The 26,839-nt window shown below is 35.9% G+C and overlaps 1 long non-coding RNA gene and 1 other non-coding gene across 3 annotated transcripts; both read right to left on the bottom strand.

Moving 5' to 3' along the window:
* Positions 1-6,585: 6,585 nt before the first annotated feature.
* LOC129048330 (uncharacterized) lies at positions 6,586-25,457 on the bottom strand. 2 transcript variants are annotated; one of them, XR_008510574.2, is made up of 3 exons: positions 25,376-25,457; positions 19,977-20,050; positions 6,586-7,442 (listed from the first exon to the last, which is right to left on the bottom strand). It is a non-coding gene; the product is annotated as an uncharacterized LOC129048330 (long non-coding RNA). The 2 variants fall into 2 exon arrangements; XR_010141602.1 differs by having other exon boundaries at positions 19,977-25,457.
* On the bottom strand, positions 12,990-13,094 carry LOC112135263 (U6 spliceosomal RNA). Its single transcript, XR_002916569.3, has one exon. It is a non-coding gene; the product is annotated as a U6 spliceosomal RNA (small nuclear RNA).
* Positions 25,458-26,839: the final 1,382 nt, after the last annotated feature.

The following is a 26,839-nucleotide window of genomic DNA, read 5'->3' as shown; positions in this document are numbered from 1 at the left end:
AACCAATCATGATTTATACCCTGGGACTGGGCAAATGGACAACTGAGCAAAATAGTAGTTCTGACTAGCATGGAGGAAGGATGAATAACTTTTGGTTGGCATATAAAAACGTTTGACATCTGTCAATATCACAAAAAAAATGGGAGAAAACCAGTCATTATGGGAAAACAAGAGTGCCTATAGTATTACCAATTCACAGGAATTACAGAGGTCAGAGGAACATACTAAACTACACAATGAGCACAATCAACTTTGTGAAACTGTATAAGACAAATGACCTGTTTTTTCAACCAAACAAAAAGTTGCACAGAAAAAAGAGATGAAAGAGAAAACCTATAGATTAAAAGAGACAAATTATATATCAATCAATCATCATGTGTGGAAGTTACTTGGATTCTGATTCAAGCAAATAGACAAAAACACATTTATGACATGTATAAGACAATTGGAAATTTGAAAACAGGATATTTGATTATATTAAATTGTTTTGTTAATTTTTAGATGTAATATATTTGTTGTTATGTCTTCAAAGTTTATCATTTAGAGATACATGCTGAAATATTTACAGATGAAATATAAGACCACATTTCATGTATGTCCACAAGTTATAGGTCTTCACTTTAACTGATCCTGTCACCAAGATGAACGATGTTCTTTAAAGACAAGAAAGCAGAGATATGGCAAAAGGAATTGACCCTCTGGACAAAATGCAGAGATTCAACAGATTTAAATGAAAAATGCCCCTATGTAGACAGAAATTACCTCACTCCCTTTTTTTCCCATCTCCCCAACCTCCTCAGGCAGCTGAGTAACTGAAAAATAGAAACTATCAACATCCAGCTCCTAGCTTAAAGTCTGACAGAATAATTCAAACAGTTGCTAGATAAATAGGAAAGGGAGTTAAGAGGACTGGACCTATACAATTATTGACACAGAAAGATTAATTTAAAAAATAATAATAAAAATCACTAATAAAACTCATGGGGTACAGATAAAATTTCTTCCCCTCCAAAAAACAAAACCAAACCAAAAAGACTTAAGAAGAAAAGTTTTTAGGAGAGGATTCTGGGAAGATGGCAACATAGGAAGCAGCAGGAATCTATCAACAGGTGGTACTGGCAGGATATGTCTGATGTAACTATTTTGGAACTCTGGCATCTATAGAAGGCTTGCAAGGTAAATTGCAGTTTCTGTCGATTTCAGCTCTTAGCTCCGCAATAGCTACCATCCCCCACCCTGTAGCCTCCAGCCAGGCAGCTGTGCACTTGTTCCTGGAGTCCCTTGCTTGCAGTTTGCTGGGCTTGGGTGGCAATAAGGAGCAAGTACTCATCCTCCAAATACTGGGGATCTGTGTTCTGACTGCTGATTGCTACTTCTGATCCTAGGAGTGTCCGCACAGAGGTGGACAGCCATTGTTGCACCACCACCACCCAACCCCTCCTCCAAGGTGGCAGGCAAGTCCCTCCCACTCAGGCTGAAGCAACTGCCAGGAGACTTAAAGGGCCAGCGCCTTTTTCCTCTCCTTCATTTTCCTTTTTGCCCTTTTGGAAGCCAAACATTAAAGACTAGGACATTCAAAGGCAACTGCATATCCAGGGGAAATAAGAAAGTCACCGCACATGCCCAGGAAAAGACACAGGCTCAGAAAACACCTGAGGAGACCCTAGGTTTACACCTTAGGTTGATCCTTGGCTTGGCATGAGTACAGCCTACAACAACCAAAACTCAAACAACAAAAAACAGCAAACCCTGTGGGAATGTGGAGGACTCTGACTACCAGCTGCCTCATTATTAGATTCCAGTGGCCAACTTTCAACAAAGAAATCACAAGGCATACAAAGATATAGGAAAGTATGACACAATCACAGGGAAGAAATAAGCAAAACAAAAATTGCTCTGCAAGAAATGTTAATGAGAGTTCCTGCAGTTTGAAATAAAAGGACACTAGACAGTAACTCAAAGTTATATGAAAACATAAAGCTCTTAATGAAGATAAATATATGGGCAATTATTAAAACTAGTTTTATGGTAACAATAACTTGGTTTTTTGTTGGTTTGTTTTTTAAGACCAGGGTCTCACTCTGTGGCCTAGGCTAGAGTGCAGTGGCGTGATCTCAGCTCACTGCAACCTTGACCTCAGGCTCAGGTGATCCTCCCACCTCAGCCTCCAGAGTAGCTGAGACTGCAGGCATGTGCCACCATGCCTGGCTAATTTTTTGTATTTTTCGTAGAGATGAAGTTTCGTCATGTTGCCCAGGCCGGTCCCAAATTCCTGGGCTCAAGCTACCTGCCCACCTCAGCCTCCTAAAGTACTGGGATTACAGCCATGAGCCACCATATCAGGCCAACAGTGACTTGTAATTCAACTTTTTTTTTTTTTTTTTTTTTTTGAGACCGAGTCTCACTCTATTGCACAGGCTGGAGTACAGTGGCGCGATCTCTGCTCACTGCAACCTCTGCCTCGCAGCTTCAAGCGATTCTCCTGCCTCAGCCTCCCAAGTAGCTGGGAGTACAGGTGCCCACCAACACACTTGACTAATTTTTGTATTTTTAGTAGAGAAGGAGTATCACCATATTGGCCAGGCTGGTCTCGAACTCTTGACTTTGTGATCCGCCCACCTCGGCCTCCAGAGTGCTGGGATTACAGGTGTGAGTTACCGCGCCTGGCGTAACTCCACTTTTTGTTTTCTATGTGATTTAAGAGACTAATAAATTAAAAAACAATTATTGGTCTAAAAGCTAGTATTCTTATAACTTTGGTTTGTAAATCCATATTTCATTTTCTACATAATTTAAGAGACTAATGAATTTTAAAAACCAGTGACTAGTTTATGTTTTCAGATGCACAATATATAAAGATGTAATTTTGTGACATCAATAATAAAAAGAGGTGGACATGGAGCTGTAAAGGAGCAGACTTTTTGTATGCTATTGGAAGTTAATCTGGTATAAATTCACATTAGAGTGTTATAACTTTAAGATGTTAAATATAATCCCCATGGTAACCACAAAAATAATTATAGAATACACACAAAAAGAAATGAGAAGGGAATTAAAACATTTCACTATAAAAAGTCAACTAAAGATAAAAGAAAACTGTAAGGCAGGAAATGAGGGACAAGGAAGTTATGAGTCATATAGAAAACAAAGCAAAATGACATAACAAAGTCCCTCCTTATCAGTAATTACTTTAAATATAAATAAAACTCTCTAATTAAAAGACAGAAATTGGAAGAATAGATAAAAATACATGATCCAACTGAATGCTGTCCACAAGAGACTCACTTTAGATTCAAAGACACAAATAGGTTGAATGTGAAAAGATGGAAAAATACATTTCATGCAAATAGTAAAAATAGAATTACCATATGATCCAGCAATTTCACTTCTGAGTATATACCTAAAAGAATTAACAACAGAATCCTGAGGAGATATTTGTATACTGTGTTCATAGCAGCATTATTCACTATAACTAATAGAAAACATAAAAAAGTAAAACCTAACATCCAGGTAATAGGAGCCCCTCTTTTCCATGAAGAGAAATGAGAACAAATTATTAAACAAATACAATAAAATGCCCTAGAACTGGAGGATATCACTTTCCATACTGAATTTCACACTGAATGTCACCAAAATGACAACGCTAAGACACATCACTATAGATTTTAGAACATCAGGATATAAAGAGCCTAAAATCTTACAGAGAGAAAAGAGAGGTCACATGCAAAAGACTGTAAATAGAAATAAAATCAGATTTCTCAACAGTTACACAAATAACTAGACAACAATGGAGTAATACCTTTACATTCTAAGGCAAATTAGACAATTAAACATAAGAGTAGACTCAAGACATTTTTAGGAAGGGAAATGCTCTAAAACTTACCTCTCTTGAACTTTTTCCCAAAAAGGTAATGCTTCACTAAAATTCAGGGAGTAAATCAAGAAAGAGTAAAACTCAGAAATCAGACAATAGGAAGTGTAAGTCAGGAGAAAGTGTAAGAAAAATCTCAGAATAATAGAAAAAGGAAGTACCAGGAACAAAACAAAATTATCCACTGGCTCTCCAGGGAACTGTGTTAGCCTCACTTTACTCTAGAACAGAGTAATATAAAATCTAATATAAAATCTTGTTTCACCCTGAGGGACTGGGATAGTCTAAGAAAGACAACTTAAAAATAATTAAATGAAGAAGAGTGAGCAGAGAGCAAGAGCAAGAGTGAGAGAGAGAAAGAAAGAAAGAATGCCCGGGCGGGGTGGCTCATGCCTGTAATCCCAGCACTTTGGGAGGCCGAGGCAGGCAGATCACAAGGTCAGGAGTTCAGGACTAGCCTAGCCAAGATGGTGAAACCTCGTCTCTACTAAAAATACAAAAAAATTAGCCGGGCATGGTGGCGGGCGCCTGTAATCCCAGCTACTCAGGAGGCTGAGATGGAGAATTGCTTGAATCCTGGAGGCAGAGGTTGCAGTGAACTGAGATGGCATCACTGCACTCCAACCTGGGCAACAGAGCAAGACTCTGTCACAAAAAAAAAAAAAGAAAGAAAGAAAAGAAGAAAGAAAGAGAAAGAAAGAAAGAGAGAGAGGAAGGAAGGAAGGAAGAAAGGATAAACTTCCTACTCAAATTGACTCTGCAAATTTAACTCCAAACCCCATAAAGTAATCTAATGCTATGAAAGTAGCCAATAAATCAAACTTTAGAATGTAAGTTCACTCCAGAAGAAACTAAACTGTCTTACAAAAAGGTAAATGAAAAAATGATGTTATTAAAAACAGCAAGCAATGAATTAATAAGCAGGCAGAAATGAAGCACAAGTAGAGTGATATTTTAAGAGAATGTATTAGAATTATAATTAGAAATCTTGGAAATAAAAAAATATAGCCATTGAAATATTATAAGTTAACAGATGGAATAAAGCCTACAGTGGTTATAATAAAGAGAATCAATGTGAAAATAGCCCTGAGGAATTTCTCTGAAATGCAGTAAGGAGAAACAAACACATTGAAACACATGAAAGAGCTTTTAATAGACATGGAGAATAGATTGAGCGTTTTCAACATACACCTGTTATAGGAGTGCATGCAAGTGTGTTAATGGAAGAAAAGCAGTATTGGAAGAGATAAAGGCTAAGCATGTTTCTGAATTGGAGAAAACACAAGATTCCTCTGGGGTGGGTGGCAGGGATGGCAGGGAGGTGGGGATAGTTAATGGGTACAAAAAAATTGTGAGAAAGAATGAACAAGACCTAGTATTTGATAGCACAACAGGACTATAGTCAATAATACCTTAACTGTACATTTTTAAATAACTAAAAGAGTATAATTGGATTGGTTGTAACATAAAGGAAAATGCTTGAGGAGATGGACACCCCAATTTCCATGATGTAATTGTGAATTGCATGCCTGTATCAAAATATATACATGTACTATGTACCCACAAAAATTAAAAATTAAAAAAAGAATAAATTGTAACAAAAAAACATAAAAGAATCCCCATTTGAAAATGTGCTACAAGCACTGGGTAGGATAAATAAAAACATACCTGGACACACCATAGTAAAATTACAAAAATAAAAAAGTAAAGAGAATTCTTTTTTAAGTCAACAGCAAGAAAAGACAGATTAAATACAAAAGAATTAGACTAAAAATAGAATTTTTCAGTACCTCATAGATATTATAAGACAACATCATAATTTTTTTAAGTGGTGAGAGAAGATGACTCTATATAGGATTTCATACCTAGCTGAACTATTGTTATAAGGGCAATTTTAAAGATATTTGCCATCATTTAAAGATTAAGTAAATTTACCTCCAAATATTCTCTGCAAAGGAATATTAAATAATGAACTTCAGCCAGAAGGTAAGTAAATCAAGAGGAAAAGTATAAAATATAGCAAAAATGTTGAGTTTTGAAACTTACAAAATATGTGAGACAATTAATGAACTCTTCAAGAAAACATTATCTAATCTTCGAGAAAAGTTGAAGCTAAAATGCTATGCAACAATTACAAGGTTTGGAGTTGGTCTTGATGCTCAATGGATAAAAGTCATGTGGTATTCAGAAGAAAGATAGAAATATTGGGTAATCACAAACTGGGCGTGGTGGCTCACACCTGTAATCCCAGCACTTAGGGAGGCCGAGGCGGGCGGATTACTTAAGGTTAGGACTTCAACCAGCCTGGCCCACGTGGTGAAACCCCATCTCTACTGAAAATACAAAAATTAGCCAGGCTTGGTGGCACACACCTGTAATCCCAGCTACTTGGGAAGCTGAGGCAGTAGAATCACTTGAACCCAGGAGGCAGAGGTTGCAGTGAGCCGAGATCAAGCCACTGTATTCCAGCCTGGGCAACAAAGCGAGACTCTGTCTCAAAAAAATAATAATAATAAAATAAAAATTGAGTAATTACAGACATTGTTAGAAAAATTTATATGTAGTTATGTACATCAAATATTAAGGGTTCCTGTTAAAAGAACAGAAATATATTCTATAGCTTCTAAGCCAAGAGAGGAATCAAAAGGCAATACATTTTGTTTCTCAATCCAATCTAAGGAAGGAAAAAATAAAGACGCAGTGATAAAAGATGGTAAACAGAAAATGTAAATGTAAATATTATGATAAACATAAGTTCATCAATCATTTTAACAGAGTAAGCTTACATATTGAGACAGATAGATCCTCACAATATATCTCAAAAACAAATTCCATCACTGTGTTGCTTACAAGAGAAGATAACAAAACTATAAAGTTTGAAAGTAAAAGTTAGGTAGATACACCAAGAAAATATTAAACTAATGGAAGATGGCGTTACCAAACCAAACCGGGCTAGTTTGCCTGTGCAACACAAAGCTGAACACGGAAGCACCAGGTTTTTGCAACGTGAAAGGGTTATTGTGACCGGACTGGCAAGTAGACGGGAGGAGGAAACACTCTAACCTGTTTCCCCAAGCTGGGGGTTGGGCCAGGTTTTTGTTTTGTTTTGGTTTGGTTTTTGTTTTGTTGTTGTTTTTCAGACGGGGTCTCGCTCTGTCGCCCAGGCTGAAGTGCCACTCCCAAGTAGCTGGGATTACAGGAGCATGCCACCACGCCCGGCTAATTTTTGTATTTTTTTGTAGAGCCGGGTTTCGCCACATTGTCCAGGCTGGTCTAGAACTCCAGGGTTCCAGCGATCCACCCACCGCGGCTTCCCAAAGTGCTGAGATTACAGGCATGAGTCACCAGCGTCCAGCCTGGGTCGGGTTTTTTTAAGTATAGGATAATGAGGGGTGATCCGATTGAATCTTGCAATGAGTTGCTGCTGGGGGTCATGATGTCAGTGGTGTCTGCTTCTTACTTTAGTCCCTGTTCCTCGGTCTGAGCATTTAGGTTCCACCAGTGGTTGCACACTTGGTTCATCTGGGCATGCTCAGGTTACATGACTTTGAACCTGGGAGGTCCATAGCAACTGAAAAGCAATTCACAACTCTGTTACATAAAAGTTGAACCCAATTGGTCTGGTTCAGTTACAATAGGTTAAAATTATTAGCATGAGTCCAAAATATCATTTAAAGACAAAAGCTTTAATAAGGATTGAAAACAGTCACTGCATAGTAATAATAAAAGGAACTATTAATGAATAAGGTCATAATCCTCAACTTATAATTAACAATATAAGATTGGAATTTATAAAGTAAAATCTAACAATTAAAAGAAAAAAATTGAGACATCTACAATCATAGAGGAAGATTTTAATACACCTTTTTTAGAAACTGATAGGGCAAGCAGATAAAAAATTTGTGAGGATATAGAAGATTTCAACAACAAAATCAGTAAGCTCAAACTAATTTATATACTCCTGCACTTAAGCTGACAATAAATAAATGGAATATTTACAAAACTTGAACACTTTTTTTCAACACCTTTCCTAGAATCAACACCATGCAAACTAGAGATTGTAAAACTAGGACAAAATAACAATATAGAAAGAGTTGTGTCTTATTTCATATAGTATTGAAATATTAGTGAAGATGGGTATTTTCTTTAAAATTTCCAAGATTAATAACATTTTTAAAATAGAAAAGCTAAATATTAAGCACATTTCAAACATAACTTAAAAACATATAAAACAGCATGCAAAACACATTTTTAAACATGCCTATCACTCAAATAAAATTTTTAAAGCAATAACTAAAAATAACGCATTAAAAATACTGAAGCACTACCCCAAAATCGATAAAAGTTTATTTAAAATGAAAGGTAAAAAATGAAGTAATATTTGATGACTTTTAAAAAATGCAATCTTCAAAACAAAGTGTGTGTCAATGGTGTGTCAACGGTGACATCCTTGAGTTGCAAATACATTTTGCGTACATTTATTCTGGCTGTTTCTTCTCTCTTTTTTTTTTTTTTAAAAAAAAAAAAGCCCTTCTATCCTAGGACCAGCTATTTCTTCCTGTGTCTATTTTATTGTTATATTTTCCTAGATTTTGTCCAGTTTTTCTTAAATGGCAAATTTACTGACAATGCAATTTCATCATTTTCCCATCTGTAGGATATGTTTTGATATCCCCTTATACATTGCTGATATTATTTGTGATTTCTCTGTCTTTCAAAATCATTATCCCAGAGATTTTTCCTTTTCTTTTTTTTTTTTAAGTCATTTTAAAGAACCAAGCTTTTGGGTAAGTTGATCTTCTATATTTAATATTTGTTTTCTATTTTATTCACTTCTGCTATTTATATTATTTCTTCTTTGTATATCCTTTGGTTTAATTTGTTACTCAGTACCTAGCTTCTTGAGAGGAATCTCTAACTGATTTCAGTCATTCTCCTTTCTTACGCATGCAAAGTTATAAATTTCCCTCCAACACTACTTTAGCTATATCCTACAGTTTTTGATTTGCAGTATTTTAATTAACACTGAGTTCAAACTATTTTTAAATTTCCATCGTGATTTCTTTTTAATCCATGGGCTATTTTGACATGTATGGTTTAATTTCTAAAGACATGGTGTTTCTTTCCTTTTTCTCTTCTACTGTTTACTTCTGTGTGTTGTTTTTGTATTGATCTCCAACTCAGTTCCCTTGTGATCAGGAAACACGTATTCCACAATTTCAATTCTTTGAACTGTATTGAGATTTGTTTTATAGCCTTGGATATGGTCAATATTTATAAATATTTCATGTGCTCTTGAAAAGAATGTGTATTCCATGGTAATGGGTGTAGTGTTCGGTGCATGTCTCTTAGGTGCATTTAAATCATTGTTTTTACTCCTATATCTTCATTGGTTTTCAAAATTTTTTTGTCTGTTTATTTTTTCACTTACTGAGATAAATATCTTTAAAACTCCTAGTATGATTGTTGATGTGTCTCTTTTTCCTTGTTGTTCTGTTATTTTGCTTTATGTGTTTTGAGACAATGTTATTTATGCACATATAATTTTAAAATTATTACATCTTCCTGATAAATTAGTTTTATCTTAATGAAATAGGACTGTATTTCTAGTCAGACATTTTTTTCTTGAATTTTACTTTATCTGAGAGTGATATATATCTATACCAGATCTCTTTAAGTTAGTGTTTACATGACATGACCTTTTATCTTTAAGCTTTTCTTTCATTACAGTTTGTCTCTTACAAACAGCAGATCATAGTTTCTCTTCCTAAGAAAATGATTTGCTCCTAGCTGGACAATACAGTCATTTATACTTAATATAATTAGGTAGGGATATATGCGAACTTAAATCTACTATCTATTTTTTTGTTTTTTCTACCTCTTCCACAATCATTTTTCTCCTTTTCTTTTCTTCTTTTGGATTGATTGGATGTTTTATTATTCCTTTTATCAGTTTTGTAGTAATTCATTCTTTACTTGTCTTTAAGTGCTTTATCATAGTTTATATTATTTACCCATGGCTTATTAATGTCTAATGTACATGAGTACTTTTTCTTTTTTCTTGCCAATGAAGAGAACATTTTAACTCAGTTTAATCCCATCTTTCCTACTTTATGTGCTATTGTTCATATATTATAATTTTCTCTCTATCATAAGCCCCAATAGACGTTGTTATTACTGCTTTACATAGACATAATTGCATAATTGATTCAGATTTACTTCTACATGCTTTCCTAATATCTTTCAACTCCAAGCTTCCATCTGGGATCTTTCTCTTCTGCTTGCAGGGGTGAGGGGGGAAACACTTGATCTTTTAGTGTGGGTTTGCTGGTGATAAAGCTTTTTGTTTGTGTTTTCTTGAAAATGTACTTATTTCACCTTCATTACTGAAAGATAGTTTCGTTTGTTATGGAATTCTAGGTTGGCAGTTATTCTCTTGTACCACATTGAAGATAACTTTATGGTGCCTCTGACTTTCATTGTTTCTCTTGAGGAGTCACAGTTATCTATTCAATTTTTGTTCTGTTGAAGATAATATGTTTTTTATCTTTATATGAACAGAATTTTGCTTTTAAAAATTTCCCTGTCTTTGATTTTAGCGGTTTGGTTCTTATGTCATTTCATGTATTTATCCTTCGTGTTGTTTTTCGGGGAAAAACCCCCTCGGTTTTGGAAAAAAATTATGTTATTAGCTATCTATAGCTGCATTTAAAAATTACCTTCAAAGCTTAGCAGGTAAAACCAATAAACATTTATTATCAAGCCGGGCACTGTGATGTATGCCTGTAGTCCCAGCTGCTCAGGAGGCTGGGGCAGGAAGATCGCTGAGCCTAAGAGTTCAAGGCCAGCCTGGGCAACATATACTCTGTCTCTTAGAAAAATAAAAATACATTTATTATCTCATAGCGTTTATGTTGGAGGAACCTAGAAGCAGCTTAGCTAGGTGTTTCTGACACAGAGTCTCACATGAGATAGCAGTCAAGATGCTTGCTAAGACTGCAGTCATTTAAAGGCTTGACTAAGGTTGAAGATCCACTTCCAGGGTGTCTGATTCAGTGCTGACTATTAGCAGATGGTCTCAATGCAATGTCACATGGACTTCTCCATTGGGCTGGTTGAGTATACTCCTAGCATGGCAGCTGATTTCTACCAAAGCAAGTGATCTAAAAGAACACAAGATGGAAGCCACATTGTCTTTTATTATATTGTCTCAGAAGTATCAGTTACAGAGGCCAACTGTATTCGGAATGAGAGGGGACTACCCAAGAGTTTAATACCAAGGAACAAAAATCACTGGAGGTCATCTTGGTGGGTAGCTACCACATTCCACCTTCTCTAACCCAATTATTCATGTCCCTCTCATATGAAAAAATAGTCACCCTCAAAAGTTTTAATCCGTTACAGCACGAGCTCGAAGTACAAAACTTTATATCGGGTCCAGATATGGGTAAATCTTCTTGGGTGTAGTTCTTTCATAAAAGCTCAAGTATTGTTCCTTTCAGTCTGAAGGCATATGAACTAAAGTGACAAGTTATTAGTGTCTCCCATGTCAAACAGTATGGTGGCACAGGCAAAGGATAACTGCTATAGATGCTCCTGTTTAAAAGGATGGGGGAATGAGTACAGCAGACAGTCCACAGCAATTCTGAAATTCACCTGGACAAATTTTTAAAGTCCTTGATCGGAATTCATTGCTAATCCTGCACAGGAACAATTCTCCATATCTCTTGGCTTTACCATCTGGGCTCTTGATTCTTTTCTTTGAGTTATTCTTCATTTTTCATGAAACACTATCATTGGTTTTGGTTGCATGATTTTCTTGGCCTATTTCATGCCTATAAATGTTTCCAAATCCAAGGACTTATTTTCCTTTTTTCTATTTCTGGCCCATTAAGTCCAAGCTAGTGGTGTTTCCACCAATATAAGTATCTTTAAAACTTTGTGGGTATTCTGTTAAAGTTCTTGGATTTACTCTACTAAGCAAAAGCCACACCCACAAATCTCACTGAAGTGATCCCTTTTCTACACTGGGCTTCCACTGATGCTGCTGGGGACAGCACACCTAAGAGTCACATAACTTTTATTCTCTGATTAAAAGTATCTAAAGCATCACCTTGGATCCTTCTGAGATCTTTAAAAGGATTTTACAGGCACACTCTCAGCTTCATCTGTTAGACCAGGTTTTTCTCAAAGTGCCTTAAATTTGACCTTTGTCTGGAAGCCATTTGTTAATTTCAGCATTCTGTGTCATTTGGAGAGGCTGAGAATGTTCAAATCCAATGATTTCTGGCTTCCCTCACTCAACTTTTTTAAAACAGTTCTATTTTTTGCTTATTCTCGCCTTTCACATTTTACTATAAGCAAAATGAAGAATCAAGGAGGCACACAATACTTTGCCTGAAAATTCTTTTTAGCTAGATCACTTAGCTCATCTGGTATGTTTGCTACTTTCCATGTTACTGAAGGTACTAGGTTTGCTAAACTTTGTTTTTACATAAGGAAGATTTCCTTTCCTCCAATATTCAGCAAAATTTACCTCCCTTTCATTTTAAGTCATCACCTGCAGTCTCCTAAAATGCCATCAGGTTTCTACTAACAAACACCTAAAAGCTCTTCAAGGTTTTCACCATTTTGTGTTCCATATACTGCCTAGTTCCAAAGCCATTACATTTTAGGTTTCTGTTACAGCAGCACTCCAACTCCAGGCCTCAAAAATCTGTATTTGTTATTTGTCACTGCATGCAAATTAGCCCAGACTTAGTGGCATAAGACAATCAACAGTTACTATCTCCTACAGTTTATTTAGGGTGAAAAACCTGGGAGTGGCTTAATGATTATGGCTGTGACTCAGGGTCTCTCTTTTTTTTTTATTTTCATAATTGAGATTTTATTGCTTGAGAATCAGTACAGACATTTCAATTTGTACACAATTCTTAACATACGTAATGAAATTTTAAAAAGCCATGTATTGTAATTCTTTTTAAAAGTTATTCCAGTGACTTTCCAGCTTAGAATTTGGAAGCAAATTTTCCTTAAGAGGCTATCAAGTACCAGTATCTTCACATGTTGGTCAGCTGTTACATACGGCCCACCAGTTCACAACTGAATAGCACATACAAAAAATATGGAACAATTCACGAATTTGCGTGTCATCCTTGCGCAGGGGTCATGCTAATCTCTGTATCGTTCCAAGTTTTAGTATATGTGCTGCCGAAGCGAGCGCGACTCAGGGTCTCTCTTAAGGTTGAATACCAGAAGACAGCTAAGAATGCAGTTATCTGAAAGTCTGACTGGGCCTGGAAGATCTGCTTCCAACATAGCTTACTCAATTGGCTGCCAAGTTAGTACTGTTTTTTGGCAATAGGCCTCAATTCCTGCCACATGGATCTCTCCATTGGGCTACCTGAATGTCTTCATGACATGGCAGTTAGCTTCTCTGAGAAAGTGATCTGAGACAGCAAGATGGAAGGTGAAATATCCTTTATGCCTGGCCTTGGAAAGCACACTCCATCCTTTCTGCACTCTTTTATTGGTTATACAGATTAGCCCTCTGCAATACGGGAGAAAACTATATAGGAGGAGAGAATACCAGGAGGTGAAAATCACTGTGGAAATCTCTAAGCCTGGAGATCACTTTTCAGTTTTGGGAAAATCTCAGCCATTATGTCTTCAAACATTATTTCTGTACCATTCTCTTGCTCCTCCTTTTCTGGGACTCCAATACAAACATGTTATACAACATGAAATGCCTTTTCATTTTATTCCCTAGCCTCTTAAACTTTTCTAAATATTTTCTTTTTTCTCTTGGTATCTTATTCTTCTGATGTTTTTCTCTGACATATCTTAAAGTTTACTAGTTAATTTACTAATTATTTTCTTCTTTTGGATGACTCAAGTATTTTTATTTTATTTTCCCCTTATTAGTTTATTATGCAGTCCTAGTATTTACATTATATATTCTTGACTTGTTAGAGCCCCTATGAAATTAGTAATTTTATCTCTTCACAAACAATGAAAGAACTTTACAAATTTTAAATCCATTTACCGCCCCAGTTTGTCCTACTGTTGTCATAGATTTCATTTTATAAATATTTTAAGCCCAAGGCATTATTTTTGTCATTTGATAAAGTCAATATTCACTCTAATATACCCACATATTTACTCTTCCCAGCACTCTTTATTTCTTTTTCTATTCTGTACTTCCACCTGAGACCATTTCTTTTCTTTTTGAGCAACTCCCTTTAATGTTTCCCTTAGTGAAAATCTGCTGGCAATACATTCTTTCAACTTTTTTGCCTGAAAATGTCGTTATTTTGCTTTTTAATTTTTTTAATTGTGAAGAATTTTTTTGCCAGTTGTAGAATTCTAGCTTTATGGATAGTTTGTTTCAACAACTTAAAGATATTGCTCTATTGTTTTCTGACTTTCATTGATCCTATTGAAAAGTCATTTATCTGGCTTCCCTCACTCAATTGCCCATTTGAAAGAAACATCTCATTTTTCTCAAGTTGCTTTTATAATTTGCTTGTCTTTGACTATGCTGATCCCAAGTGTGATCGTCTGTATTTATCTTACCTCTGTTCTTAGAGAGCTTTTCAAATCTGTGGTTTGATATATTTCAGCAGTAGGAAAATATTCTCAGCCAACATATTCTGAAATACTGCTACTATTCTATTCTCTCTCCTCCTATTCTGAGATTTATACACAAGTCAGAAGATGTCACCATGTTCTATATATTCTTATCTTTGTTATGTATTTTCCATCCTTTTTTCTCTGTGCTTTAATCTTGATAATTTCTAGTCATATGTCTTCCAGTAAAAATATCCTGTTTAGATGTGTCAAATCTGCTATTAAACACATCAACTTACTTCTTAATTTTAGTTACAGATTATTTTCAATTCTAAAACTTCCATTTGACCTTTTAAATAGATTCCAAGTGTCAGCTGAAATTTTGTCTTTCCCTTTGTTCTATTGACTATCTTAATCACTGTTTTTAGAAACTTTTTTTTCTTTTTTCTTTTTGATCAGCAATTAAACATGGATCATTATTATTTTAAAGTCTCTGTCTGCTAACTTCAATATCTGAATCACTGTGAGGATATTTCTACCATCTGTTTTAAATTTGTTTTTTCGTTATGTGGTCCTTCTTATAGCATGCCTCATAATTTTTACTGAATGCCAGACCTTGTGTATTAAAACTGTAAAAGGTTTAAATAATGTTTTCTCCTTCCTAAGTCAGTTTTCTTCTGACAGATGGGACAGATTATCTTAATTCTATATAGGCCTGGTTTTAGGCTTTGTAAAAGATGATTCAGTTTTTTGTTTTGTTTTGGTTTTTGCCCTTACTCCTAGGATATGGCTTTCTGTGGTATCTTCTAAAAGTCTGTGGTATTTATATAGTTTTCCACCTTTGCCAATCTTTTTAACTTGAACCTCTGTGTCCCTACCACCCCAAAGCTGCTGAAATCCCTGTTCAGCTCTTCAGCCTCAAAGATGCTTCTTTAACTGGATTTCTTGAACTTTCATCTTGTGCATGTAAAACTTAGCAACTGGCAAATGTCTTGAGGGAAGATGACATGCAAGTTTTGGATATACTTTCCTTGATTTTCTCTGCTCTGATATTTTGTCTCTCAATTTCTATTTGTTTGTCTCCTCAGCCCAGTGGCACTAGTGCTTTCTGTTTGAATCTATCTTGCCTAATCATCTATGTTAAAAATTGCAAATTTCCCTCAGGTAAAAATCCAAGAGTCTATCAAAACTGGCCAGAGAAGTTAACAAAGTACCAGGTAGAATTTCCAAAAAACAAAAACATAGTAATTGAAAATTAAAACTCAGGAAGTGGATTAAACTAAGTATTAAAAACACATGAAAAAGTAAGTGAAAGACAGATCTGGAAACATTTCCTGAGTGCAGCATTGAAAGTCGAAGGGATGAGAATAATGAAAAGGATGTAAAATACACAGAAGAAAGACTGGGAATTTCAACACCTGTCTAATCAGAGTTCTAGTAGGAAAAAAAAAATGCTGGAGAGGCAGTATTTGAAGAAATAACCACTAAAAATCGCTATAATTGATGAAAAGACACCGTGACCAAGTGGGATTTATACAAACTATGCAAAGCTGATTCAGTATTTGAAAATCAATTACTGTTATATCCATCAAATCAACAGGCTAAAAAAGAAAAACTATATAGTCCTATCAATAGATGCAGAAAAAACATCTGACAAAATCCAATACCTATTCATGATAAAAACTCTCAGCAAACTAGGATAGAAGGGAACTTCTCAACTTGATAAAGAACATCTACAAATACCATAGCTGACATCATACTTAATGATGGTAAAGTAGATGCTTTTCACTAAAATTAGGAGTGAAGCAAAATTGTTCCCTCTCACCACTTCTGTTCAATATTATATTGAAAATCCTAGGTAATTCAGTAGGACAAAGAAAGAAAAGAAAAAATATACAGATTGAGAAGGAAGTAATAAAGTTTTGTTTGCTTACAGATAACATATTTATCTATTATAAAACCTCAAATAATTGACCAAAAAATGCTAGAACTAATAAGTGATTACAGCAAGGTTACAGGATACAATGTTAATTTACAAACAAAAAATGCTAGAACTAATAAGTGATTACAGCAAAGTTACAGGATACCATGTTAATTTACAAAAGTCAATTGCTTTCCTATATACCAGCAGTGAACAACTGAAATGTGAAATTAATAACACAATACTAACTTATACCAACCACACTCTTGGACCGCAGCACAATAAAAATAGAAATCAATACTGAAAAAATCACTCAAAACCACACAATTACATAGAAATTAAACAACCTTAAGACTGTTCTAAGAAACTTCCAAAAACATGTAGCACTTAAAGGAATGGCCATTTTCTCTGAAAGAAACTGCTTTGATGGCTATGATCTTATTGCTAGCTGCTTTTACCAAAAGTCTTTTGTTAAAACTACCACCTACACTCTTTAAACAAGTAAAAACTGAAACCTCTTGCTAAAAAAAGAAAAAAAAGGAAAGAAAGAAAAAGAGAAGAAAATAAACAATCTGCTCCTGAATGACTTTGGGTCAAATAATGAAATTAAAGCAGAAATAAAGAAATTCTTTGAAACAAATAAGAACAAAGACACAACATACACGAATCCCTGAGACACAGCTAAGGCAGTGTTAAGAGGGAAGTTTATAGCACTAAACACCCACATCAAAAAGTTAGAAAGAGCTCAAATTAACTACCTAACATCAAAATTAGAAGAACTAGAGAAACAAGAGCAAACAAACCCCAAAGCTAGCAGAAGACAAGAAACAACCAAAATCAGAGCTGAACTGAAAGAAACTGAGATGCGAAAAACCATACAAAAGACCAACAAATTCAGGAGTTGGCTTTTTGAAAAAAATAATAAGATAGATAGACTGCTATCTAGACTAATAAAGAAAAAAAAGAGAGAAGATCCAAATAAACACAATCGGAAATGATGAAGGGGACATTACCACTGACCCCACAGAAATACAAAAACCTTCAGAGACGCCTATGAACAACTCTACACACACAAACTAGAAAACCTAGAAGAAACTGATAAATTCCAGGATGCATACAACCTCCCAAGACTGAACTAGGAAGAAACTGAATCCCTGAACAGACCAATAATGAGTTCCAAAACTGAATCAGTATAAAAAGCCTGTCAACCAAAAAAAATGTCTAGGACCAGATGGATTCATAGCAGGATTCTAGCAGATGTATAAAGAACTGGTACCATTCCTATTGAAACTATTCCCAAAAATTGAAGAGGAACTCCTCCCTAACTCATTCTATGATGCCAGCATCATCCTGATACTAAAACCTAGCAGAGACACAACAAAAAAAGAAAACTTCAGGCCAATATCCTTGATGAACATAGATGCAAAAATCCTCAACAAAATACTAGCAAACCAAAACCAGCAGCACATCAAAAGCTAATCCACCAGCTTTCTCACTGTGATCCAAGATTGGTACAACACATGCAAATCAATAAGTGTGATTCATCAATAAATAGAACGAAAAACAAAATCCACATGATTATCTCAATAGATGCAGAATAAGCTTTTGATAAAATTCAACATCCCTTTGTCAGAGGCATTCAAACCAGAGTGACTCCATCTTGAATAGGGGCTGGGTAAAATAAGGCTGAAACCTACTGGGCTGCATTCCCAGGAGGTTAGGCATTCTAAGTCACAGGATGAGATAGGAAGTCAACACAACATAAAGGTCATTAAGTCCTTGCTGATAAAACAGTTGCAGTAAAGAAGCTAGCTAAAACCCACCAAAACAAAGATAGTGATGAGCGTGACCTCTGGAAGTCCTCACTGCTCATTATATGCTAATTATAATGCATTAGCATGCTAAAAGACACTCCCACTAGTGCAATGACAGTTTACAAATGCAATGGCAACATCAGGAAATTACTCTAGAATGTCTAAAAAGGAAAGGAATCCTTAGTTCCTGGAATTGCCCACCCCGTTCCCAGAAAACTCATAAATAATCCACCCCTTGTTTAGCATATAATCAAGAAGTAACAATAAGTATCCTTAGTTGAGCAGCTCAAGCACTGCTCTGCCTGTGGAGTAGCCATTCTTTGTTTCTTTACTTTCTTAATAAACTTGTTTCACTTTACTCTATGGACTTGCCCCGAATTCTTTCTTGCATGAAATCCAAGAACCATCTCTTGGAGTCTGGATCAGGACCCCTTTCTGCTAACATTTTCATGTTAAAAACCCTCAACAAACTAGGCATTGAAGGAACATACTTCCAAAGAATAAGAGCCATCTATTACAAACCCACAGCCAACATCACACTGAATGGGCAAAAGCTGGGAGCATTCCCCTTGCAAACCAGAACAAGACAAGGATGCCCTCTGTCACCACTCCTATTCAACATAGTACTGGAAGTCCTGGCCAGAGTAATCACGCAAGATAAAGAAATAAAAGGCATCCAACTAGGAAAAGAGGAAATCAAACTATTCCTGTTTGCAGACAACATGATTCTATACCTAAAAATTCCCATAGTCTCTGCCCAAAAGCTCCGTAAGCTAATAAACAACTTCGTAGTTTCAGGATACAAAATCAATGTACAATAATCAGTAGCATTCTTATACACCAAAAATATTCAAGCTAAGAACCAAATCAGTAATGCAATCCCATTCACAATAGCAACAAAAAAGAATAAAATACCTAGGAATACAGCTAACTGAGAGGTGAAAGATCTCTACAAGGAGAATTTCAAAATGCTGCTCAAATAAATCAGAAATGACACAAACAAATGGAAAAACATTCCACGCTCATGGATAAGAAGAATCAATATATTGTTAAAATGGCCATACTGCCCAAAGCAATTTACAGATTCAATGCTATCCTTGTCAATCTACCAATGACATTCTTCACAGAATTAGCACAAACTATTTTAAAATCCATATGGAACCAAAAAGGAGCCCAAATAGCCAAAGCAATCCTAGGCAAAACAAAAACAAAAACAAAAACAAAAACAAATACAAAAACACAGAAAACAAAAAACAAACAAACAAAAAACAAAGCTGGAGGCATCATGCTACCCAACTTCAAACAATACTACAAGGCTACAGTAACCAAAACAGCATGGTACTGGTACAAAAACAGACACATAGGCCAATGGAACAGAATAGAGAACTCAGAAATAATGCTGCACCCCCACAACTATCTGATCTTTGACAAAGTTGAAAAAATAAGCAATGGGGAAAGAACTCTCTATTCAATAAATGGTGCTGGGATAACTGGCTAGCTATTTACAGAAGATGTTTGGTTTTCCCAACTTTATAGATTCAATGCAATTCAAATAAAAAGCCCAGCAAGCTATTTTGTGGATATCAACAAATTCAAATTTATATGGACAGCCAAGAGACCCAAAATAGCCAACACAGTACTGATAAGGCAGAATAAACTGGAAGAATTAACACTACCTGACTTCAAGGCTTAGCAAACGTGTATAGTAATCAAGAAAGTGTAGTATTGGTAAAAGAATAGACAAATTGATCAATGGAACAGAATAGGGAGCCCAGAAATAGATCCATACAAATATACTCACCTGACCTTTGACAAAGGAGCAAACGAGATTCAACGGAGAAAGGGTAGTCTTCTCAACAATTGCTCCTGGAACAACTGGACATCCACATGTTAAAACAATATATATAGACACTGACTTCACACATTTCACAACTCATAATTCAAAACACATCATATACCTAAATGTAAAGTGCAAAACTAAAAGTTCTAGAAGATAACATAACAGAAAATCTTGGTGACCTTGTGTTTGGTGATAACTTTTTAGATACTACACCAAAAGCACAATTCACGAAAGAAAAAATTGGTAATCTGGACTTCGCTTAAAGTTAAAACTTTTGCTCTGTGAAATACACTGTTAAGAACATTAAAAGACAAGCCACAGACTGGGAGAAAATATTTGCACAATACATATCTGACAAAGAACTTGTATTCAAATATAGAAAGAAGTCTTAAAACTCAACAATAAGAAAACTAAGAACTCAATTTAAAAAATAAGCTAAAGATCTGAAAAACACCTCCTCAGAGGAAATACACAGATGGCAAATAAACATATGAGACCACATACACCATACACCATATACCTAATGACATAATAACACCTTATGTCATTAGGGAAATGCAAATTAAAACAACAAGATACAACCACACGCCTATTAGAATGGCTCAAATCCAAAAACTGACAATACCAAATACTGGGGAGAATGTGGAGCAATGCAAACTCTCATTTATTACTGGTGGAAATGCACAGTGGTATAGCCACTTTAGAATACTGTTTGGCAGTTTCTTACAAAGTTAAATATAGTCTTACCATAGAGCTCAGGAATTGCATTCGTAGGTATTTGCCCAAATGAGTTGAAAATTTACGTTCACATAAAATTTGCTAGGAATGTTTATTACAGCTTTGTTCATAATTGCCAAAGACTGGAAGCACCAAAATGTCCTTCCAAAAGGTGAATGGATAATCAAATTGTAGTATATCTATCCATGTGGTGAAATATTATTTAGTATTTAGCCATTAAAGGAAATGAGCTATCAAGCCACAAGACCTGGAACAAACTTAAGTACATATTGCTTGATAAAAGAAGCCAATCTGGGCTGGGCTAGGTGCCTCACGCCTGTAATCCTAGCACTTTGAGAGGCTGAGGTGGGTGGATTGCCTGAGTTCAGGAGTTCGAGACCAACCTGGGGAACATGGTGAAACCCCATCTCTACTAAAATACAAAAAATTGGCGGCGCATGGCAGCGCACGCCTGTAGTCTCAGCTACTCGGGAGGCTGAGGCAGGAAAATTGCTTTAACTCAGGAGGCGGGAGGTTGCAGTGAGCCGAGATCACGCCACTGCACTCCAGCCAAAAAAATAAAATAAAATAAAATAAGAAGCCAATCTGAACATGTCTAAGGTCTCCAATGTAATCTTGAGTAGTAATGGTAATAGAAAATATCCATGCATCTATATAACATCCTAACTTTTATTAAAATGCTTCTAAATGTAACCATTAATATGTGTTTATGGGTTTTGCATTGATGTCAATCATGACATTAAGAGGTGTCTTTCTTTTCCTCTTTTGCTAAGAAGTTTTTGTTTGTTGTTGTTTTTTAAGAATCATGAATAGGTTTTAAATATCATCAAACAGATTTTCCTTATCCACTGACCATTAAAATGGTCACATTTTAAAATTTGATTCCTTAATATGGTGAGTTACGATATAATTTTAGTTGTTGAACCATTCTTGTGTTTCTGATGTAAAGTTGTCACAGTCTATTTTTTAATATGTTGTTTGATTCAACTTGTTGATACATTTACTGTGTTTACATCCATGTTCATAAGTGAAATGTGGCTATAATTTTTTTTTCCTTGTTCTTATACGGTCTCAAAAAATTAATAGGTCGTGTTTCCTCTTTTCTTTTTTTCTTTTTTTTTGAGACAGTCTTGCTGTGTCGCCCAGGTTGGAGTGGGAGTGCAGTGGCACGATCTTGGCTCACTGGAATCTCCACCTCCCAGGTTCAAGTGATTCTCTTGCCTCAGCCTCCTGAGTAGCTGGGATTACAGACACCCACCACCACGCCCATCTAATTTTTGTATTTTTAGTAGAGATGGCGTTTAAACATGTTGGCCAGGCTGGTCTCAAACTCCTGGTCTCAAGTGATCTGGCTGCCTTGGCCTACCAAAGTGCTGGGATTACAAGTGTGAGCCACCATGCCTGGCCATGTTTCCTTTTAAAAGAAATTTTTTTCAATAACCTTTTAGCAGTTTGTGTAAGATGAGATTTAGTTGTTTCTTGAACATTTGTTAAGACTGCCTATAAATCTATATACAGATAACATCTTTATTATAGAAGGTAGACATTTTAATATTATTATTTTTGAATGATTATTTATTTGCTCAGCTTTTCTAAGCTTTATTGGTGACTTATATTTTCATAGAGAATAATCTATTTCATCTAGGTTTTACAAATTTATTGAATATGGCTATTCAAATTATCTTTCTAAGGCTTTTTAAGTCTCTACTATAGCTGTTTTTCTTGTTTTGATCCTTTATGTTTTCCTTCTTTTTGTCTCTATCTTTATATTGGTCTGTTTATTATTATTCTAAAATAAAAAAAAAACTTTTGGAGGTATTATCTCTTTTTCTGTTATTTTGTTTTCTAAATAATTAAATTCTATTCTCATGTTTATTTTCTTCTATATTACCTGAGTTCATTCTATCTTATTTTTAACTTCATGAATTAAGTGCTCGGTTTATTTATTGTTTTTTATTTATTGTATTCTAAAATGTAAAGCCTATCAAGTTCCCTCTAAGTTCCATTTTAGCTGCACTGCACCAGTTGTTTATCTGGAGTGATTTCACTATCTTTTGATTTCTTAGTTGGACCTTGAGTTGTTTGGAAGTAAGGTTTTGTTTTCACAACTAATTTTTAACTATTTGCATTGATTTTTAATTTTATTTCATGTTTGTCAGAGAACATTGTTCCTATAACATCAGCTTTAAAAAAAAATAGAGACGGATTCTCACTCTGTCACCCAGGCTGAAGTACAGTGGCGTGATCACAGCTCGCTGCAGCCTTGAACTCCTAGGATCAAGCAATCCTCCCGCCTTAACCTCCTGGGTAGCTGGGATAACAGTCATGTGTTACCATGCCCGGCCAATTTCTTACTTTTTTTTTTTTTTTTTTAAGAGATGGGGGTCTCTCTATGTTGCCCAGGCTGGCCTTGAACTCCTGGCCTCAAGTGATCCTCCTGCAGGTTTGTTTCATGGTTGTGTGGGGCTGAGGTTTGGGGTATGACTGAAGCCGTCACTCAGATAGTGAGCATAGTAACCAATAGGTAGTTTTTCAACCTTTTCTCTCTCCTTCCCTTCCCACTCCTGTAGTCTCCAGTGTCAATTGTTCCCATCTTTATGTCTAATCTTATTTGTTTTTTTTTTAAATAAGCATACTTTTATTTGCTGACGCCATTACAAAAATTGATTACATTAGCAACAAAAAAAGTGTTTTCTTGAGTTGAAGTCAGAGGCAGTTACTTCCCAAAATGTTGAGTAAAACAGTGTACGTACCCAGTGTTTAGCTTCCATATATAAGTGAAAGCGTAGTATTTGGTTTTCTGTTTCTACATTAATTTGCTTAGGATAATGGTCTCCAACCGTATCCATGTTACTGCAAAGAACATAATTTCATTCTTTCTTATGGCTGCATAGTATTCTATAGTGTATATGTACCACATTTACTATTTTTAATTGAATCTAAAAATTTTAAAAATGCTTTCAATTAAATTGTGACATGCCTTTTTATCAAGATTTTTATTGTGTGCTTACTGAAATATATCTTTTTGATTTACTTAGACATGTACTCAACTATGTATCATTTTTGTATATATAAAAAGAAATATGTAAGCAAAACAAATCATTTAAGGTATTTCTAAAATTTCTTCACATTTACATTTGTGTTCAATCACTTTAACTCAGTGGCACAAATATCTGTTTTTCTATCCAGTATCATCCCATGTACCACAAAGAAAGTTTGTGATGCAGCATTTTTAAAAAGTGCTTCATTATTAACCTCTGGGATTTTCTTACAAATTGCTGACACTGGCTCAACAGGTTTTAATGCTGGCTATGACTAAGGGAAAAGAGTAAATTAGTATTGATTCTGCATAGGTATGGATCTAGATAAAATTTGGGGCTCTGTGCACATAGAAGGGGAAAGAGGATACTGGGGGACAACTGGCAGTCTCAGAAACATGGTAGTCATTTCCATATTATATACACAAGGTAAATGAAGCCCAGAGAAGTAGACTAATTTGCCCAATGATGCACGATTACTGCTACAGAGCCAGAATGAAGTCCAAATATATGCAGCTCTGCAATCCTACCCTGAAACATAAATCTAGAGTTAATGAGTAATAACAAGTGTTGGGTAACCCCAACACTTTGGCAGACTAAGTCAGGAGGATTGCTTGAGCCCAGGAGTTCAAGACTAGCCTGGGCAACACAAGGAGATCCTGCCTTTACAAAAAATTAATTAGCGGGGCACGGTGGTGCGTGCCTGTAGTTCCAACTACTCAGAAGGCTGAGGTGGGAGGATCACTTGAGCCTGGGAGGTAGAAGCTCTAGTGAGCCATGATTGCACCACTGCACTCTAGCCTGGGCAACAAGAGTGAGACCCTGTCTTAAAAAAATATGTAAATATGCTTCTCCTTAAACTCAACTGTTCCTCTGGAATTTAGTCTAAAAATACCAGTACAAATGTACAAACACATATAGGATCTACATGAGGGAGTCACTTCTGCAGACTTTAAATTGGAAACTAGTGTCGTAAATAAGGGTGGAGGGTAAGGTGGCAGATACATGGAAATTTAAGAGTCAGCAGTAGCAGTATCATTACTGGTGCAAGCAATAGCATATATAACCAGCAAGCACAGTAGTGATGTTCCCACTAGACCAGTTCCACAGTGTGATTTTGGGAATTTGTCTTGGTAGGCCAGTCTCCAAGATGGTTCTTTGCCACCCCAGAGATTCTGTGAGTTGCTAAGCATCTTTCAATAAATTCTCTTCCTGCTTAAACTGTTATACTGGTTTCCATTGATTGCAAGAAGTCTAACTGATACACTGGCCACCTCTAGACCAGTTCCACAGTGTGATTTTTGGGAATTTGTCTTGGTAGGCCAGTCTCCAAGATGGTTCTTTGCCATCCCGGAGATTCTGTGAGCTGCCAAGTATCTTTCAATAAATTATCTTCCTGCTTAAACTGTTATATTGGTTTCCACTGATTCCAAGAAGTCTAACACATACACTGGCCACCTCTCTTTTCCTCCAAACTGCCAAGTTGTTACCGCCTTAGGATCTTTGCTTTCCATGTTCGTCTGCCTTGATCACACAGGGCCCATTTCTTTGTATCATTCAGGATTTAGGCCAAATATCACCCACCTTGCAGCAGAAACAACCCAGATCCTCCTCCTTTTTTTTTTCTTTTTTTTTTTTTTTCTGAGATGGAGTCTCGCTCTGTCGCCCAGGCTGGAGTGCAGTGGCGCGATCTCGGCTCACTGCAAGCTCCGCCTCCCGGGTTTTTTTTTTTTTTTTTTTTTTTAAAGAGACAGGGTTTCCTTCTGTAGCTCAGGCTGGGGTGGCACGATCATGGTTCATTATAGTCTCCATCTCCTGGGCCGGGCCTCAAACAATTCTCCCACCTCAGCCTCCTGAACTCCTGAATATCTGGGACTAGAGGAGCATGCCACCATGCCCAGCTAATTTTTTTTTATTTTTTAATTTTGGAGAGACAGTCTTGCTATGTTGTCCAGGTTGTTCTCAAACTCCTGCACTCAAGTGATCCTCCCCTCTTAGCTCCTCAAGCACTGGGACTCCATTGGTGTGAGCCACTGCTTACTTCCCCAGCTCCCTTTCTGAAGAAGTTCTACACCCACATCTTTCCCTTTGTATGAAATCTCCCTGTTTTATTTGTCTTCACAGAACTTACCACTAGATGAAATTATTTAGTTCACATGTATTTGTTTTCTTGTTTATTTCTTCCCCTCTCTACCAATAGAAGCTTGAAAAATTACTTGCCAAGAAAATTGTCTGGCACGTAATATGGGCAATGTATTTCTGTTGAATTAACAAATGAAGCAAAGAATTTTATATCTTTGTTTTGTAATATCACTAAATTGGGAACATCTTTTGAATATCTATCAATAGGAAATTAGTTATACAGATAGGGGTACAACCATGCAACACATCTACTAAAAAGGTAAAAGTGTATTTTCTGTATCTTGACACAGAATTCTGCAACATAACGCTGAGTGAAACAGTGATGAAAGTAGTTTATAAATATATAATTTCACATGTGTAATATACATAGAAAGAACACGGAAAGATATTAAGAACACTGTTGCGAGTAGTTAATACTATAATGAGAACAGTAAGGTAGAAGGAGAGGAGAAAATCCTGCCTTTTGCTTGATAACTTTTTGTATTTTTTTTTTGCAACCATCATGTATGCATTGAGACTTCCTTATGGTTGCAAACAAACTAGGCTGAAAATATAAATTTACTGAAAAAATATCAAGGTATGATATCTTCATAATGAAATGAAGGGTTGAATACACAGTTACTGAAAGGGAACACGTAATACTGGGTCTCAGGAGATCCCAGAAACAGTGATATAAAAATTTTCAGATTTCTTCCCATCAATCTCCTATCTCAGCTTCTCTTTACATGTCAGCTTTATCTCACTGCAAAAAATTTTTTGTCCTGATAATTTCTCTACCAGTTGAGAAAGACTAATCTGTCTTTTCCAGGCCCAGATTGAAAAATCCCAAACTTCTGGCTGGGTGCCATGGCTTAAGCCTATAACCCCAGCACTTTGGGAGGCTGAGGTGGGCAGACTGCTTGAGTC

Source organism: Pongo abelii, chromosome 8 (genome assembly GCF_028885655.2).
Source record: "Pongo abelii isolate AG06213 chromosome 8, NHGRI_mPonAbe1-v2.0_pri, whole genome shotgun sequence".
NCBI lineage: Eukaryota > Metazoa > Chordata > Mammalia > Primates > Hominidae > Pongo > Pongo abelii.
Note: the sequence above shows the minus strand (reverse complement) of the source record. Positions and strands in the feature narration are given on the sequence as shown.